The 19,225-nt window shown below is 45.8% G+C and overlaps 1 protein-coding gene and 1 pseudogene across 2 annotated transcripts in view; both read right to left on the reverse strand.

The window, feature by feature from the left end:
- The window catches only part of MYO5B (myosin VB), a 334,782-nt gene that overhangs the window by 312,101 nt on the left and 3,456 nt on the right, over window positions 1-19,225 (reverse strand). The window lies entirely within an intron of this gene.
- On the reverse strand, window positions 7,310-18,673 carry LOC113882581 (annotated as a pseudogene).

The raw sequence follows: 19,225 nt of genomic DNA on the forward strand, positions 1-19,225 counted from the left end.
ATCCCAGAGGGGATAGCGGCAAGTTTGCAGACCTGGGAGGCTAACTGGTAACCAACACAGGAGACACACATCTACCGGATGCCACTGATTAACATTTAAAATCACTGGGAATTCAGAGCTAGCCAGATGCTCCTTCTCCCAGCGGTCTGCCCACTCAGAGTAAGGAAACGGCTGATAGAAGATGGTAAACGGGTCCCTCGGGCTGGTTGATGGCCCTCCTGCACTCCAAGGTTTGGATGGTTCATCAACATACATTTTCTCCCAAAGTGATGGTTAAACTCTCACCACAACTTATCACTGTCCTCCTGTTATCAGTCACCAGAGCAGTCATTACCTTTTGCCAGGTATCAGGTAGCATGCCATTCATATCTTCCCCGGAATCTGGGCACAGGACTTCCTGGCCACACATTTTTTGAGTGATCCCCCATGTGGGTCCACCTGATTGACGGGTAATGTTGGTCACAGAAACTCAAATTATTTTTCGAAATGGTCATGCTTAAGTTTTTCAGTTAAGCCACAGAAAAGACAGATATGATCAAACTTGTAATTTTTGTTTAACCTGATGCTTAAACAGAAGTTAACTTGGTACGTTTTCTCTAATCTATTAGAACTTTAAGAATTACAAGCTCATTGCAAATAGGTAAAATTTGAACTGTTTTGTTCATAAAATATGAAATAAAATTTCCCTCCATACCTCCCCTTCTCACTTCTACCAAGAGAAACCACTTATTAGTTCAGAGTTTTGAGTGTGTAAGATTCCTCATTGGGAGATAAGGTTGATTTACACGTCTCAGGAAAAGAGCAGTGATGAGGACTCGATGCTGGCTCTGGAGAGGTGAAAGGGGACACTGGAGCTTCCCGCAGCGATGACCTACACATCTCCATCTTTAGAAAAACCAAGTACAAGTGCATAACATTTCACTGTACAAAGATCACAGTCTCCAATAGCAATTTCTGTTTAATTTGGAAACAGCTGCCGATCCTGACACATATACTAAGTCAGTGGTTTCCATCTTTTGTTGTTGTTCAGTCACTAAGTCGAGTCTGACTCTCAGTGACCCAACAGACTACAGCACACCAGGCTTCCCTGTCCTTCACTGTCTCCTGGAGTTTGCTCAAATTCATGTCCACCGAATCAGTGATCCTATCTAACTATCTCACCCTGTGCCACCCACTTCTCTTTTTGCCTTCAATTTTTCCTAGCATCAGGGTCTTTTCCAATGAATCAGCTCTTCGCATCAAGCGGCCAAAGTATCTATCTTTTAAGTGAATATAAAAGATGCCAAGAAAGTCTTAAAGGAAGAACTCCCTGGAAAAGATATTAAAGACCTACACAAGTTAACTAAATCCCCTAAGCACATTTTCAGTGATCGCTACCCTAGCAAGCAAGCCCCAACGGGAATGTCTGAACAGAGACTGAAGAATTTACCATTTCCTCGGGAAAATTCTTTCTGGGTATTGCACAAGCTTCCCTCTCCTTTTGTCTCCCTGTAAAATGACCACTTCCACAGACCTCCTGCAAAGTGCTGGTATCACACGTCTCCACGGACTGAGGACGGTTTACAGGTATGACCCTTTCTAATACTGACCTCTGAAATCAGAAGGCTTAAGCTACTGAAGCAGTGGGTGTAAGGTCCCTTGACACATTTCATTCATCGCCTTCACTTCCACATTCTGCTCCATAACATTCAATCACCCACTAGATCTAGAGGTTATTTGTCAACTGTCCAACTTCTAGAGACTCGATCTATAGCAGATGAGAAATAAGTCATTGGGGGCAAATAGCCATACGAATCAGAATTGGATTACCCTGTGAAAGGTCATGGAAACACTTTCCTCCTCGTTGTCCTGACCCAAATCCTACCGACTTTTTAAGATCTAGTCTGAGATCCCATGCCCTCCAAGAAGCCCTTGTTTCTTCTGCTTCCCCAGCTGAGACAGGCGATGACCCACAGTCAAGAGATTATCTCCTACGCCTAGGGCTCCTTTCGGTTTTTTAAAGCAGTATGTATAACTTGAACATTCAGGTCTCCAAAACAAATAAAGCCAAGCCCATCTGCCATCTGCCCCCATCTGTGAGGCAAAAACACTTTATCATTTGTAAAAACCTATGTGTAAAGGCCACTGCTGCCCTGAGGGCTTACAGTCTAGGTTAAACCAACAATTCAGAAATAAACCATTAGAGAAAAGTGGTAAAACTGCACATAAAGCAAGGTTCTATGGTATTTATATTGCATTTATATGAAGGACCACATGGGGCCTTGGCTGGTTTTTTTTGTTCACTCTGAATTATTCAGCGCTGCATTGATAAATTGCTCATTAAAGTGCTAACCCCTAAGGCACCAGCCCAGCTAAGAACAACCGTCTTGGTTTCAGGGCTATCTCTCAAGGCATCACCTCTTCATCGCCTCCCTCCCCTCCAACTGCCAAAGCACATGAAAGGCCTTCATCCTTATAAGCCAAACTTGCTCAACAGTAAGGAAGTAAAGTGGAAAATCTGATGACAAGGTGATTTATCGAGGTGCTTTTAGAGGGCTGTATTTCCAGAAGACTCAGGAAAGGAAAGACACTTCTGACACCAGGGATTTTAGAATACAGTCTGTCCCTTCCACGAACATCCCTACATCTCCTGTGTCTCTCACCCCATCAGGGATCCCCTCACCAACTCCCCTTCCCCTGCAGTCTCTGCCATAACCTGGGGCTTCCCCAATCCCTACCCACCAGCTACACCAGCATCAGCCTGGACACTAGGTAAAAACTAAGGGAATACAAGTAAAGTACAGACTTCTCATGTTTTTCAGTTCAGTTCAGTTCAGCTCAGTCGTGTCCAACTTTGCGACCCCATGAATTGCAGCACGCCAGGCCTCCCTGTACATCACCAACTCCCGGAGTTCACTCAGACTCACATCCATCGAGTCAGTGATGCCATCCAGCCATCTCATCTTCTGTCGTCCCCTTCTTCTGCCCCCAATCCCTCCCAGCATCAGAGTCTTTTCCAATGAGTCAACTCTTCGCATGAGGTGGCCAAAGTACTAGAGTTTCAGCTTTAGCATCATTCCTTCCAAAGAAATCCCAGGGCTGATCTCCTCTGGTTTATTAGTTGTTACATGGAAAAGGCAATGGCAACCCACTCCAGTGTTCTTGCCTAGAGAATCCCAGGGACAGGGGAACCTGGTAGGCTGACGTCTATGGGGTCACACAGAGTCGGACACGACTGAAGCCACTTAGCAGCAGCAGCAGCAGCATTAGTTGTAACAAATGTGGCATAACAACATGAGATGTTAAGAGAGGAAACCAGGTATAGGGTATAAGGGAACCCTAACATCACAACTTTTCTGTAAATCTAAAATGGTTCTAAAATAAAAGTTTATTTTAAAAATAATCTGAAATATTGATAAGGATATAGAGAAACTGATTCATTGGGAAAATCAGGCAGTTTCTTAAAAAACTAGACATGCACAACCATACAGCCCAGAAAGTGCATTTCTGGGCATTTCTGAGAAATGAAAACTGACCTTCACACAAAGAAACCTACAGCCCAATGTTTATAGCAGCTTTACTGTAATAGCTGTTAACCAGAAATAACCCAGATATCCTTCCATGAGTGAATAGTTAGACTATGGTACATTCACAGCATGAAATAATAACTCAGCAATAAAAGGAAGGAATTATCAATATACTCAGCATAAATAAATCCCCAAAGAATTATGTTGAGGGAAAAAGCCAACTCCAACAGTTTATAAACTGTAGCATTCCATACATAATATTCTGAGAGAGTTATAAATGGAGAACCAATTAGTGGTTGTCAGAGGTTAAAGGCTGGGGGGCAGGTGGAGATGGGTGTGGTTATAAAAATAAGAGGGATCCTTGTTGGGATGGAAGTGTCCTGTATCTTGACTGTATCAATGACAAAAGCCTGCTTGTGATGTTGTACTATAGTTTGGCAAGATATTTCCATTGGGGGAAATTGATTAAAGGGTACATGGGATCACCCTGGGCTCCCCCAGTGGCTCAGTGGTAAAGAACCCATCTGCCAATGCAGGAGCCACAGGAGATGCAGGTTCAATCCCTGGGTGGGGAAGATCCCCTGGAGGAGGGCATGGCAACCCACTCCAGTGTTTTTACCTGGAGAATCACATGGACAGAGGAGCTTGGTTGGCTACAGTTCATGGGGTCGCAAAGAGTCAGACACAACCGAAGCGATTGAGCGTGCATGCACAGGATCGTCCTGTATTATTTGTTACAATTGCATGTGAATCTACATCTCAGTGCCACAAACCCAAATTCTAACCACTGTTTACCACACTGACTGACTGAAAAACTGCCGTTTCTTAAGGCGTCCTGTAACTTCACAGGAAAAAACACACAGACGCATAAACATAGCTCATCAGAAAAGTGTGACCACTGACCCCCTGCCTCCCACAACCCGGCAAATCACAAGAAATGTGAGGCAAGGTTTTAAACTCCAGCATCGAGCCAAGAGTTGACTTACTGAGTGAGATAAAGTGGAACTCAGTTATAGCCTGACTAATTATCTGGCGGGCACTTGGCTGCATCGTCTTAAATACAGGCTACCGTGCCAGGGCCGCTGGTGTTACTTACAGCCCTGGGCACATTATTCTTTGGCCGGCATTCAGGCAGTTTCAGATTTCTGCCATGGTTCACATTGTGACTTGAGCACAGTTCAGGCCGATACCTGTAGCATCTGCCCCACACAGCAAGCACTCTCTACCTGCTGAGTCTTGTGTAACCCCAGGAGCCCGCTGAGTGGCGCTTCATTTCACACTGCCAGTCAGATTTCAGGGATGTTAACATGGTGGGCAGTCCCTAGAGCCTTTAGTAAAAATGGATTACAGGAGGTTAAGGGATGTGAAGCGAGGGAGGAAGGAGGAAGAGGAAGCAACCAGAGAAAAAGGAGAGGATGTGGAATACTTTTGGCAGAGAAGACAGACAAAAAAAAAAAAACCTGATTTATTATTGGACTATTGTAATAGTAGACTTCCCTGGTGGCTCAGACTGTAAAAGCGTCTGCCTACAATGCGGGAGACCCAGGTTGGATCCCTGAGTCGGGAAGATCCCCTGGAGAAGGAAATGGTAACCCACTCCAGTATTCTTGCCTGGAAAATCCCATGGATGGAGGACTCTGGTAGGCTGCAGTCCATGGGGTTACAAAGAGCCAGACTTGACTAAGTGACTTCACTTTCACTTATTGTAATAGTGGTTGTTAAATCCCATATCCCAGCATTGTTTTTAGGGTCTAAGAACAGGTTATACATGGAAACCACCACCAGAATCCAAGACAGGGATTGATGATAGTAAAAAAAAAAAAAAATGGATTAGAGGATTTCGCTGGTGGTCCAGTGGTTAGGAATCCACCTGCCAATGCAGGAGACACGGGTTGGATCCCTGGTCCAGGAAAATCCGACATGCCGTGGGGCGACTAAGCTCACGCGCCACAACTATTGAGCCCGCGCTCCACAACCAGAGGAGCCACGGCGATGAGAAGTCCGTGCACCGCTACAGAGAGTAGCCCCAGCTCGCCACAGCTAGGGAAGCCCGCTGCAGACACCTGCCAAGTGCCAGAAGGACGAAAGCCAGACACAGTCCTGTTAGTGGTGTCCAGGCGGAATGCTCCTCCCCATGCAATCGGGGAGTCCCACAGTTGTAAGAGGTCTGGAGCACCAGGGCTGAAGATCTGAGGTGACAGGGGGTCCACAAAGCCAGGACTGTAAGCCTCCTTCTGTTCTTTCCCTCCCAACACCTGAGAGAGGAAAAGCACATGCATAGCCCTGGAGCTTCTCCACCAATGCTGGGGCTTCTCTAGGCAAGAGGACCCTACCCAAGGCTGGCCGCCCGCATACAGGGGCTGGAGGCAGTGAGTCAGCGCCCACAGCAGCCCTCCCAGCCCTTCGGCCTCTCACCCCAGACTGCCCTTGGGACTGAGGCTTTCCAAGGATAAGACCTTCTCCTAGCAACGGGATTAGCACCAACTAATACAGTTCACATGGTCTCATTTTAGCCCACGAACAAGCCTCTGTTGATATGATAGCTTCTTACCCCTATTTTACAGATAAATTAAATCTAGAGATGAAGTAACTGTCTACGGTCACATAAGGGGATTCGCTGGTACCTCAGATGGTAGAGCATCTGCCCGCAATGCGGGAGACCCGGTCACATAAGGGCCTCCCTGGTGGCTCAGTAGTCAAGAATCCGCCTGACAATGCAGGAGCCATGGGTTCAATTCCTGGGTTGGGAAAGTCCCCTGGAGAAGGAAATGGCAACCTACTCCAGTAATCCCATGGACAGAGGAGCCTGGAGGGAGGGCCTCAGGCTCCTCTGTCGTAAAAAGAGCCAGACTTAGCAACAACACAACAACGAAAGCTCACACAGCCGGTAAACATGGGGAGAGGGTGACACAGGACACCAGTACTCAAAACCCAGACTGAGTCAGGCTGAAGCTTATGCTCTTGACCACGACATTTTCCCTACCCTTTTTCCTCCAGAGCTTTTTTTTTTTTTAAATCGTGGCATAATACACATAATATTTGAAGAAGGAAATGGCAACCGACTTCAGTATTCTTGCCTGGAGAATTCCATGGACAGAGGAGCCTGGTGGGCTACATACAGTCCATGGGGTTACAAAGAGTTGGACACAATGGAGCAAGTAAGCACACATAATATAAAGTTGACCATCCTAGCCATTTTGAAATGTACAGTTCAGTAGCATTGAGCACATCCACATTGTTGGGTAACCATCACTACCACGCATCTCCAGAACTTCTCATCTAGCAGAGCTGACATTCTACATCCACTGAACAACTCTCTCCTCTCCCTTCCCTCCCACAACCACCTTTCTGCTTTGTCTCTATGAAGTTGACTACTGTAGATCCTTCTTAAGTAGAATTATACAAGATCTGTCATTTTATAACTGGCTTATTTCACACAGAGTGAGCCTTCGAGGTTCATCCGTGTTTACGAGCGTGTGTCAGAATGTCCTTTGTGTTTTGTCTGTTTTTAACTGAAAGTTCCTTCCTAGTCCTACTTTCATGAGTGGCCATGACCCAGGGGAAAAAGGCACAGGGAACAGGGGCCACGGGGAGCGGGCATCTCTACAACACAGCATTTATATACAGAACTAGACACACAAGCCCAGAGTCACTGCTGTTAGAAGTTGGCAGCACAGGAAAAGGGAGGAACAGGTGAGAATTAGGGGGGGTTAAAAAATACACCCCCCTGCCCCCACATACTCCTGTTTGAGCTTAAGCTACTTCAACACAAGAAGAAATCAGAAGATCAAAACAGTCTGAGGAGGGGGGCAGAACCTTCAGGGATGGAGGGAGGAGGATGGTCCTGGAGGTACGGGGTGTTGCTTGGCAACTGGAGTGAAGGGATTGCCCTCCCCTTGCTGGGATCCCTGCCCCGCACCCCCCAAGTCTGGCAGGAAGTGGGCAGCCTGCAACCCTGTGGGCAGGTCTGGGGTTGTCAGATGCTCCAGGCAGGGGGCTGGTGGGGGCTCAGAAGATTTGCCCTCCAAAGAGATAAGGACACTTCCCCCCAGCTTCTCTGCCAGGGTGCAGTGGTCCTTGACCTCCTCGGAGCAGTTTGCTTGTAGTCATACTTGATCCCCATCAGTTTCTCTTCAACAGTGTCCTTGGAACTGGCACAGACCGCTCTGCTCTTCAGGGGTGCAGACTCAGGGTTCCCAGGCCCCCTTCTTGCTCTCCCTGGTCTCACGGGTAGCATTACATCCTTGTATGGCAGCCCTGTGACAAGAGTGGCGTGGCATCGTCTGAGGTCTTCACCCACCAGCAACTCCCACCCTCCTCCAGCCTGAGGTTCGTGTCTTCACTCAAGCAGAAGAGCACCTTCTTCTTGTGCTGCTTCACATCCTCTGGTGAAGACGACTTACACACTTTCACGTCGCTGAACACTGTGATGACGCCACAGGCAGCCTCGTTGGTGACCACGTTTCTAGAAGTGAAGGGGAAATAGCGAAGAGAGCCAGAAAAGACAGGAGCCGCTGCGGCCGCCGCTGGGATCAGACTGAACCAATGCCCTTCCTTTCTAAGGCCGAATAATATTCCGTTGCATAGATGTGTCCCGTTTTGTTTATCCACCCATCGACGACGAACACCACCTTTCGGCAACTGCAAATAAGACTGCTCTGCCTTCCTTTCTCATCCTGCCTGATGCATAGCAGCGGTGGGAAGCTACCTTCTCACCAAGGATGGATGGAGCATCCTTCCATCTACTTTCAAAAGGGCCTTTTAGGAAATTAGGTAGAATGGGCTTTTCACTTCATTTTTTAAATCAATAGGTATTTATTAATGCTATTATACTTCTCATAATATTGAGGCAATCATGTAAGCAAGTTAGGCAATTATACACCTAAGTTAATTATATTAGAAACCATATATATTTAAATGGGACTACAAATTAGTGTCACTAAAATTTTGGTGAGCCTTTTTAACCAAACAAACCAGAACTGCTACATTCAAGTGAGTATTTTTCTGACAGGGGGAGGCTCTACGCAGATTCATCACCGAAAACATCTGAAGCCTGACTACTCTTGAGGACAATGGCTAGTAAGAGGCCGCACAAAACTGTCATCTGTACCTGCAAGTCACAATTTGTCTACAACAGAAATGTAAGCCAGTGATTTCCTGCCTTACTCAAACAGCTTCATTCTTTCAATAACCCTTGGAAGTTTCCAGCAAACAAAGCATACCTCCCAGGCAAAGGTTCTGCCTTCCATACAAAGGAAAAAGAATGTCATCAGATTTGAAGCCAATTTCGGAACTACTGATGAGCTCCAGTATCCTTGTATCTCTGCCAAAGGGAATATACTGAAGGAAAAACCATTCATTCAGATAGTATCTGATGGGTTAGTCATAAAAACCACATTTTAAGGGTATTCTTTTCATTTTGGTGCACACAGCTTGTTACATAGTTACACATATGTACACGCAGTAAAATGACCATTAAAAAAGCAAGCAGCAAAGAAACACTAGTTAGTAACTAACTAGAAACACTAGTTAGTAACTAACTAGAAACACTAGTTAGTTACTAACTAGAAACACTAGTTAGTAACTAACTAGCCACATTAGTTTGTGGCTAAGGAGACATTCATTTTCCTTCTTATTGTTGTTCGATGGCTAAGTCATGTTCGATCCTTTGCAACCCCACGGACTGCAGCACACCAGGCTTCCCCAGGTGTCATTTTCCTTATTTCACAAATAAACATCAGCTTTTATTAGCAAGTGCAGGCAAATTAAGAATGTGATTAAATCTGATGAGACAAGATAAAGCAGTTTATCTCCTTTTAATGCAAGAACACCTCCTTACTACTTATTCATACACCAAATGAACTACTGGACAAGAAGAGCTCAAGGCCAAAGACTACTTTGCAGGGCTGGGCTGTGACACACATCACTGCAGGCAGGAGGTGCTCCACGCAGGTGCTGGCCGAGGGATGCACGTAAGATGGTCTGAATCTTCAGCTTAAAACTGAGTATCATCATTGTTCCTGTGGAGAGAAGCTGACTGAAACAAACTTGATCTGATTTTTCTTCCCTGATTCACTGTTGCCTGTTTTGAAAGCCACCTGCTTTTTTTTTTTGATCTTGAATAAAGGATGGAGATTCATTTTCACCCCGACCCAATCATGCAAATATCCATGAGTCTTGATGAGATTGTTAATAACAACTTGAGTTAAGTGAAAAAAAATAAGATTATACTTATTTTTTTAATTGGACAATAATTGCTTTACAATGTTGTGCTGGCTTCTGCCATACAACAATGTGCACCAGTCACAATTATACATATATGCCCTCCCTCTTCAGACCCTCCTCCCTCCAAGATTATACTTTTAAGGTAAGTGATAGCCTTCAGAAGGCAAAAGCAAAAAATGCACGTCATCAAAATTGTGTAAAATTAGGGTATTCAAAACCAAGGTAGTTACAGTGATATGAGCTTTCATAGCCACAAATGTTGCTTTGCTGCTAACCCATGTTCAAACCTTGTGTTAAGCCTTTGCACACAATGATTTTAAAAAAAAGAAAAACATTTAATTATCTCCTAACAGGGCTCCACATTCCATAGATTTCGGCAAGTGCCAGAGGAAACAGATGGGCTTTCCACCGGGTACTCTAAGCCAAAAGTCGTGCCAACATAACAGCAGACAGCATTACAGTGCAGGTGGTTCCCTGGTGAAGAGACCTTTCCTCGAAGAGCTCCAGCCTGGAAACGGTGAGGGAGGACAGGTGGTCTTTAAACCAGCTCAAGGGCATTTACTGAGTGCCTACAGTATGCCAAACCCTATCCTGGGGAATGTGAAAGATGTGAGCAGAAGATTCAACCTACATCTTCAATGAGAACAATTGTGAAAACACACAAACCCAACCATCCATTGCACACACGTAAGAAAACACAGTGAAATACATTCTAAAATCACCTACAATCTCAAAGCTGTTTTAAATTTGGCTTTATAACTCATCCTATTTTCTGTCAAATCACCTTTTTTTTTTTTATAAGTAACTGATGAAGCACAGTAACAAAACGAATACCCATGAACTAGTCAGGAAATCGAGCGGCCCGCTAACAATGCTGTTCCCACTCCTGCTCCCCCAGCACCCCCACCCTCCCTGGATAACTACTATTCCAGCTGCCCTTTCCCTATTCAAGTTGCCTTTTCCCTCATTCCCACTCATTTTATCACATGTATATCCTTCACCAACACTGTGCATTTTGCTGATTTCAAAAATTCATAAAAATGGTATCGATTCTGCATGAATTCCTCTCTGAAGCCCCTAAGCTGTGCGTGCGTGCTTAGTCATGTCCAATTCTTTGTGACCCCATGGACTGCAGCCCACCTAAGCTGAGTATCACATCAAGTCAGGTAACACGTTCTGAGCAAGCTTCATAACACTGGTGGGACTGCACTGGGGTCGGGATGGACAGCTGGCAAAAGGAAGTTAAACCAGAGTCTAAACTGAATGTCTGGGGCACACAAAAGTAGTTGAATACAGTACCATTTACCGGCTCAAACATCTTTCCTTTCATCCTTCCCCGCAAACCCACAGCGTCCAGGTTACTATACAGTGGGCCTGACATCCTGTTGCCCAGCACCTTTTTGTCTTGTGGAGGCTCTTAAGCCAGGGGACCTGAGCTACTCAGGGCTGACGAGATTCAAAGCCAGGTCTTAGAATTCCAGGCAAAAGGCATCTGGGCGTTCTTGTTCCTTTCAGGATCTCATGCCCCTACGTGTTAAGCTTTATAAAGGCAACAACTCTACAGGAAAATCATTAAGTACCAGCCATGACAGACCTCATTAGTCCTCTCCTAACTTCAGCCAAGGAGAGAAAAGCCTGCAGGGGCCACGTCACTATTAGAATCACTCAAAGGAGGGTAACCGTTTACCGGCCCTGGAATAAATTTTAAGACGAGCGTTATGGGCCATTAACTTGGAGCTCAGATGTATAAGCTTAATCATTCCCACAGCAAATTAGCAAGATCTACCAGCGCTCATCTACACCGGGACCCACACAACTGGAGGAACGCGTTGCATCAAATCTAAAAGCACCATGGAGCTCCCAAAGAGCTTAAGTCCCTGACAAGCACCTGAAGTTATAATAGGAATCCTGGGTCCTGGATGCTGGAGGAAGGGCCTTGTCTCTGATGGCCAAGCTGACATCCTGAGTGAGGGGGAGTTCATTTTCCAAACACCCGTTCAGACAACAGGCAGTGAGCAGGGCACATCCATAAATGAAAACCTTCAACTAAGTCGGGAGGTGGGAGAGAGCCTCTAGGAGTCTCAGATCTGCTTCTCTGGTCTTAGCCCAGAAAGGGAACGAAACGCTGACATCAAGTATGACAGGAAGGAAGATGTTCAGAAGGCAGATGGAGCCAGGAGGGAAAGCGCCTAGAAAGCGGACAAATGTCCTGGAATGAAAGGAGGGTTAGATTTAAAATTGAATACCACGTGTGAAACAGATATCTATTGGGAAGCTGCTGTGTAACGCAGGGAACTCAGCTTGGTGCTCTCTGATGACCTGGAAGGGTGGGATGGGTAGGGGGTGTATACTTACGGCTGATTCATGCTGTTGTGTGATAGAAACCAACACAGCATTGTAAAGCAACTGTCCTCCAATTAAAAATAAATTTTTTAAAAAATCAAAATAAGTTACACTAATTGAGTTTCATTTACACCTTCTGCTTGTTACATTTAGCCCTTTTTGAAGATGTGACCCGCCCCCCCCCCCCCCCCCCCCCGCCCCTTTGGGGCCTGTATGGCCTGCTGCTGCTGCTAAGTCGCTTCAGTCGTGTCCGACTCTGTGCAACCCCATAGACAGCAGCCCACCAGGCTCCCCTGTCCCTGGGATCCTCCAGGCAAGAATACTGGAGTGGGTTGCCATTTCCTTCTCCAATGCATGAAAGTGAAAAGTGAAAGGGAAGTCGCTTAGTCATGTCTGACTCCTAGTGATGCCATGGACTGCAGCCCACGAGGCTCCTCCATCCATGGGATTTTCCAGGCAAGAGTACTGGAGTGGGTTGTCATTGCCTTCTCTTCTGTATGGCCTAAGGAGAGCCAAAAAACAGAGTTTTTCCTTCGAGAAGCACAGTTTTAAGAAGCACCAGGATGCCCACGGGGCTGAGAGTGGTGGCGGGAAAAGGACTCAAGCAGCAGGTTTCCTGAGGAGAGAACTATGGTTCAGACCACCTCCCTTGTTCTGTACTCAGAGACCCTCCTTTCTCTCTGCTGCTGGGGGCAGGGTGGTGCCAGTGGAAAGGACCCTTCATGTTAGGGCCTCATTTATGCACAAATGACGTTCCAGACCCACCTCAATGGAACAGAACCTCATGGAAGGCAGCAGAACAGAGTGGTCAGGCAGCTGGCGTCGGGGTGGGGGGTCCTAGCCTCCTACCCAGGAGGAGTGTAGCTTTGGGCAAGTGAGGCAGAGGTCCCTTGTTTGTAGATGAGGATGATGGAGGTGCCTACAGCATAGTGTTATTGTTAAATGAGTTAACACACACCTCTTAGAAATGACCTGGCTCAAAAGCAGTTGATAAACATCAGGTAACATAACTTAGAGCTCAGAGATGTGTAAGCTCCTAAAAAGTAAAGGGAAAACTCATGCCAAAGTACCTTCTTCAAAACATATTTGTAATATTTCATCCTGAACATTCTGGTTTCCATGACTTCCCACATCTAAAAATGTAATTATTTAATAAGCAAAAATACAGTTATAAACAATGTCTTAACAGGAAAATCAGAGAAAACCACAAATGAACACACCAAGCAGGTGGAAAGACGCTCAACCCTCCAATGAAAGTCAACTTTAAACACAATTAAAACGTTTAGTCTCAGTTTAGAAAGAGGAAGTCAGTGCCAGGGAGGCGTGAAGAAACAGACTGTTCTTTCCTAGAGACAACCGGCTTTATCAACGAAGACCTGGAAAAGTGCACGCCAGCAACTCCACCTTCAGGCTCCTATCCCCAAAATACTGAAAGGTTCCAAGAATGCTCTGCAACATTTTTCACAGTATCAAACGACTGGAACCAACTAAACATTCATCAACATGGGAATGGTGAAAACCATAAGAGCACAGCCAAGGAGCCTTGTTATGCAGCCACTAAAATGGCAAACTCACTTTCACATGCTACAGGTGAAAAGGCCATAGTAGATTAAGATTTAAGTAAAAAAACAGGATCATGCCATACATATAAGTCTATATTGACTGCATCCTGACTGCATCATGCGTAAGTCTAAAGCAGTACCAGCCCAACAGAAATGAGGCAAGCCACGTGTGGAAGTTTAAATTTTCCAGTAGCCGCATTATATCCAAAATATTATTTGAACACTTCATCAACATAAAGAAAGCCTAAGTGAGACATTTTACATTCATTTTTTGTGCTCAACCTTGGAGATCTGGTGTGTACCCCATCCCAGCTTAGGCCAGCCTCACCCCAGGTGCTCAACAGTCACGTGTTACTTACTGGATTTACCCTACTGGACACAGTGGGTCTGGCATACATGTGCAGTTAACAGGAGCTGTCTGGGAATGGGATTACAGAGCCCTTGCCTTTCCTGCATTATATGAATGGTTTCAATAATCATTTGTATTAAACAAAAAAATAAAAGAGCATGGTGAAAAATTGCTTTAATTTTCCTTGAGAGCTGTAACAGGAGACCAGACAGCACAGCTTAAATTTAAAGCTTCTTTCAAACTGTTCTTGCTCTTTCCCCAGGAGGCTGTGGGGATGGGAACCTTTATCCCCACGCCTTGGTTCTCTATTCCTCAGGTAGTTCCGTACTTGCAGCAATGCTTCCCTTTCTCTCTCTTCTTACAAACAACATCCCTGCCAGATGGGTTGAGAGAAGAAGCCAACATCTGTGCCATCACTGAAGAGGGAAACAAGCTGATGAACAGTTGCCAAGTGCAGACACTGTGCCAGACACTGTGCCAGGCAGGCACTTCACCTATGTCTGATCACATAAGCCTCCAATAATCTTATAATGCAGGTACCATGACAATTTTTCAGATTAAGAAATCAAAGCTCAGAAGGTTATCTGCCCCAACATGTCAGAGCTAAGAATGTATAACCACACTACCCATATGGTCCACGGCAAGATCGTGGCCACAGAGCCCGAGACTGCCCATCCCAAAGTCATGATCTTATCTCTATTAAAATCATGCTGTAAGACAACTGTATTTCTAAGAGGAAAGCAAATCCCAGGCATCTTTTATTTGCAAGAATGTCAAAACCTCACATTTCTCCTTTAAGCTTGTTCATACATCCTCAATGTAAATATTTCCCCTTAGACAAACCACTGTCATCCCAAACTCAATATCAAAATCAAGCATCATCCTTGCCTTCTTTATTTCTGTCCATCCTCATGGTGGAAACTTCAAGGTCATAAATGACTCTTCTTCCATTGCCTGTATAACCAGATGTTTGAGTTCTAACCTGAGTAACCCCTAAATGACTATAAACAAACAGTGATAAGCACACCAGGCACCCAGATCTTAGTTTCTAAATACCAGTCTTCAATAAAAGGGAACTGACAGACATCACCTTAAACAAGGGATCAAAGTGACACCGCCTGCAATGAGACACTGATATCACAGATCTCCTGAGTTGGTCCATCTCCTGGGAGGAAGGCACGCTATTTCTGCTGTGTTCTTGCCCAAAATTTATAACTTCCATCTAAGCATGGGAAAGCATCAGACAAACTCAAACTGAGGTTCATTCTACAAAATAGCCGACCAATGCTCTCAAAGTGCCAAGGTCAAAAGGAGAAACATAAATTGAGGTCTGACACCAAACACAGGAGACTAGGCAGTTGTGGTGCTAAACCCAACATGGAATCCTAGGTGGGCTCCTGCCAGGGAAGGCTGGTGGTGGGAAACCTACAGGCTTGCAGACAAGCCTGCAGGCAAGTTAACAGTATTGTACAAATGTTCACCTCCTGGTTTCAGTGATCACCATGTACTTATGAAGTGTTAACATCACGGGAATTTGGGAATAAATACACAGAAACTCTGCTATTTTTATAACTTTTCTATAAAGCTAAGATTTTCATAAAGAGTTTTTAAAATACTACATGGACAGAAGGTGGATGACATGGACAAGTCATCCTTGTCCATGCTCACACTCACTCTACTGTCTCCTACTGACGGTGCTGTTCCCAGTCTCCACGTGTATCCAATACCTATTCATGCTTCCAAGCCCACCTGACCAACACCGCTGCAGAACATCTGTAGCTATGAGTACCTGCTCTCCTCTCATGGCACACGGGGCATGCTGGCTTGTTAACTTTGTGAATTTAGGTTTTATTATCCAATGATGATACAAAATGTGTGTAGACAAGAACATCAGGGTACACACACATAACTCCTCTCACTTTAAAATGGACTGCTTTTTAATGTGGTTCCTGGGAGCCTACTGAATTAAAAAACAGAGGTCATTCAAACCTATCCAGGTTTACCCTGATGATTCCATATGAGTAGTGACACTCTATCATTCAGAGAAGGTGGTGTGTAGACTTATATATTATAAACAGTTTAGTTTATCGCTGTCTTATCATAAAAAATGACAGTATCAAACACACACACATGCATGCCAGAACTTAGAATGTCTATTGAGTTCTACTCAGAGGAGCCCTGGCCCTCCAACAGCAAGAGAATGCCATCTTTCTGTTGAACAAAATAAGCACAGTAATAGACTCCAACCAGACCTGGAGCTGTCAGAAAGTCTAATGGGTGGCTATCCTGAAGTTAACGAAATGAAATATTGTAACACATCAACAAAAAGGAAATGGGGAGAAACTAGCAGCTGAAAAGCAAGCTCTATCACGAGGCCCAGATGGAGAGACCTGGTGTCAGCACCCAGTTATAAGGAAGTTCACACCCAGCAGGACGTCAGCATGTCAGAGGTGTCACAAGGGGCGGGGGCAATCTCCCAGATAACTTAGCCCTACTGGGTATGAGGCAGAGCACACTACACCCAGCGGAGACTCCCAAAGTGTTTGGTACAGCCTCTGATGACACCACCCTAATGGCAGAAAGCGAAGAGGAACTCGAGAGCCTCTTGATGAGCATCAAAGAGAGTTAGAAAGCTAGCTTAAAACTCAACATTAAAAAACCAAAGATCATGGCATCTGGTCCCATCACTTCATGGTAAATACATGGCAGGGAAAAGGGAAACAGTAGCAGACTTCATTTTCTTGGGCTCCAAAATCAATGAAGACGGTGACCACAGCCACAAAAAAAAAAAAGACGCTTGCTCCTTGGAAGAAAAGCTATGACGAACCTAGACAGTACATTAAAAAGCAGAGACATCACTTTGCCAACTAGGGTTCTAGTCAAAGCTATGGTTTTCCAGTGGTATGTATGGATGTGAGTGTTGGACCATAAAGAAGGCTAAGCACCAAAGAACTGATGTCTTTGAACTGTGGTATTGGAGAAGACTCTTGAGAGTCCCTTGGATGGCAAGGAGATTCAACCAGTCAATCCTAAAGGAAATCAACCCTGAATATTCACTGGAAGGACTGATGCTGAAGCTGAAGCTCCAATACTTTGGCCACCTGATGCAAAGAGCCAATTCACTGGAAAAGACCCTGATGCTGGGAGGGCAGGAGAAGAAGGGGATGACAGAGGATGAGATGGTTAGATAGCATTACTGACTCAGTGGACATAAGTTGAGCAAATTCTAGGACATACCAGAGGACAAGGAAGCCTGATGTGCTACAGTCCATGGGGTCGCAAAGAGTCAGACACGACTGAGCAACTGAACAACAACTGCTCTCCAGGATCTCAGCCCAATCAGGGAGACATGGCGTGACCCACAAACTATCAGAGCAAGCCTGCTCAGTGCACACCGGTTACAGGCAGGCAGAGAACATGCCCTGGTTATGAACTGGTTAACAATTTGCATGCAAACTTGGGAATTCCTTTTTTTTTTTCCATGCCAAGTTTTAAGATTTTTTTTTTTTTTTTTTACTTCTTATTTTGTCCTGAGGTATAGCTGATTAACAATGTTGTGACAGTTTCAGGTGAACAGCAAAGGGACTCAGCCATTCATATACATTTATCCATTCTCTTCCAAACTCCCCTCCCATCCAGGCGGCCATGTAACACCGAGCAGAGTTCCCTGTGCTATACAGCAGGTCCTTGTTGGTTACCCATTTTAAACAGAGCAGTGTGTACATGTCCATCCCAAACTCCCTAACTATCCGTTACCCCCATCCTTCCCCCAGGCAGCCGTATGTTTGTTCTCTAATTCTGTGCGTCTCTTTCTGTTCTGTAAATAAACTTGGGAATTCTGATGGTCATCAGCAGAGCCAAGAAGGGCCCACTGGGTTTGCAGGCCCAGCTGGGCAAGAGGAAAAGAAACGGAGTGACAGCTAGGGATGCAAGGAAAGCAACAGGTGAGGCAGAGAATGAGGCCAGGAAGGAAGACGGGAGTGTGGGACACAGAGCCCTGAGCCAAGAGCCCTGGAGCTTCTCAGCACCCACCCGGCCAAGCCACCGCGGCGCTGGGTTCATCCAGGTTCCCCACGTTGGACCCTGGGATGAGGATCCCTGTCTAAGGGCTCGATCAGGCAAGGCTCTCAGGAAAGGGGAGTGGGGCCATGAACTGGGGGAGGGAAGGAAGCCCCCCAGGGGTGTGATGGTCAGGAAAGTCCTGAGTGGAAGCACTTCTGCTCAGCCTGTGCAGGAGCTCTGGAAACAGCATGGGCCTCGCGGAGAGCCGCCCTGTTCCCAGAGCTGGAGAACTGGGAGCTACAGCTCTTAGACGCCTGTTGGTTAAAGGACTGTCCCCCGCAGGGGCAGGAGGGACATCACTTCTCAGGCTCCAGGAAGCTTTGACAGAGACCCAGGAGCTGAGTGCTGGAGGAAGCAAGCGCCAGGCAGCGTGCAGGGGGCGGTCCAGGGCAGACGAAGAGCATAACAGCAGCAGTTCATCAGGCCTTCATATTTCTACCAGTGGGCACCAGGAGAATAGGAGCCTCTTGCTGCCTTCCAGACCGATACCTGGAGAAGCCTGTGTCACCCGATGCACAGGTTAAGAGCCAGTTCGAGAACACCAGCGCAGAAGCACAACTTCTATTTTCCAAAGGACTGGCCCCAAAATAGCGCCCTTCATAAAGGCCCCCTGAGCTCAAAGCCATGGCTGACACACACAGGGCATGTCCACTAGTAAAGTCACTTCCTAGCAGCATTCAAAAGTCCCCCGCTCAGACACCACCTATCAACAAGAAGCCAGGCAGGAAAGGGAGTATTTGAAGGTGCTGGTGTCAGCCTGGTGATTTCCCCAGCTGCTCAGTTGGTAAAGAATCCGCCTGCAATGCGGGAGACCTGGGTTTGACTCCTGGGTTGGGAAGGTCCCCTGGAGAAGGGAAAGGCTACCCACTCCAGTATTCTGGCCTAGAGAAGCCCACGGACTGTATAGTCCACGGGATAGAAAACAGTCAGACACAACTGAGCGACTTCACTCTCACTGCTGGCTAGCACCAAAGTAGCACACTGAAGACCACATGATTTGAGAGAGCAGTGTTTAAATTTTTCATCCAGAATAACCCTCGTATAGAGAAGGGTTGCATTAATCAGCCTGAAAAAGAGGTTATGTATTTTATACTTTAAAAACCAGACTATTTTCTGCAACTACCATAATCAAATCATGTTTACTATGGTTAGGCATGTTTGGACATCTTCCTGGGACC

This window comes from Bos indicus x Bos taurus, chromosome 24 (genome assembly GCF_003369695.1).
Source record: "Bos indicus x Bos taurus breed Angus x Brahman F1 hybrid chromosome 24, Bos_hybrid_MaternalHap_v2.0, whole genome shotgun sequence".
NCBI classification, from domain to species: domain Eukaryota; kingdom Metazoa; phylum Chordata; class Mammalia; order Artiodactyla; family Bovidae; genus Bos; species Bos indicus x Bos taurus.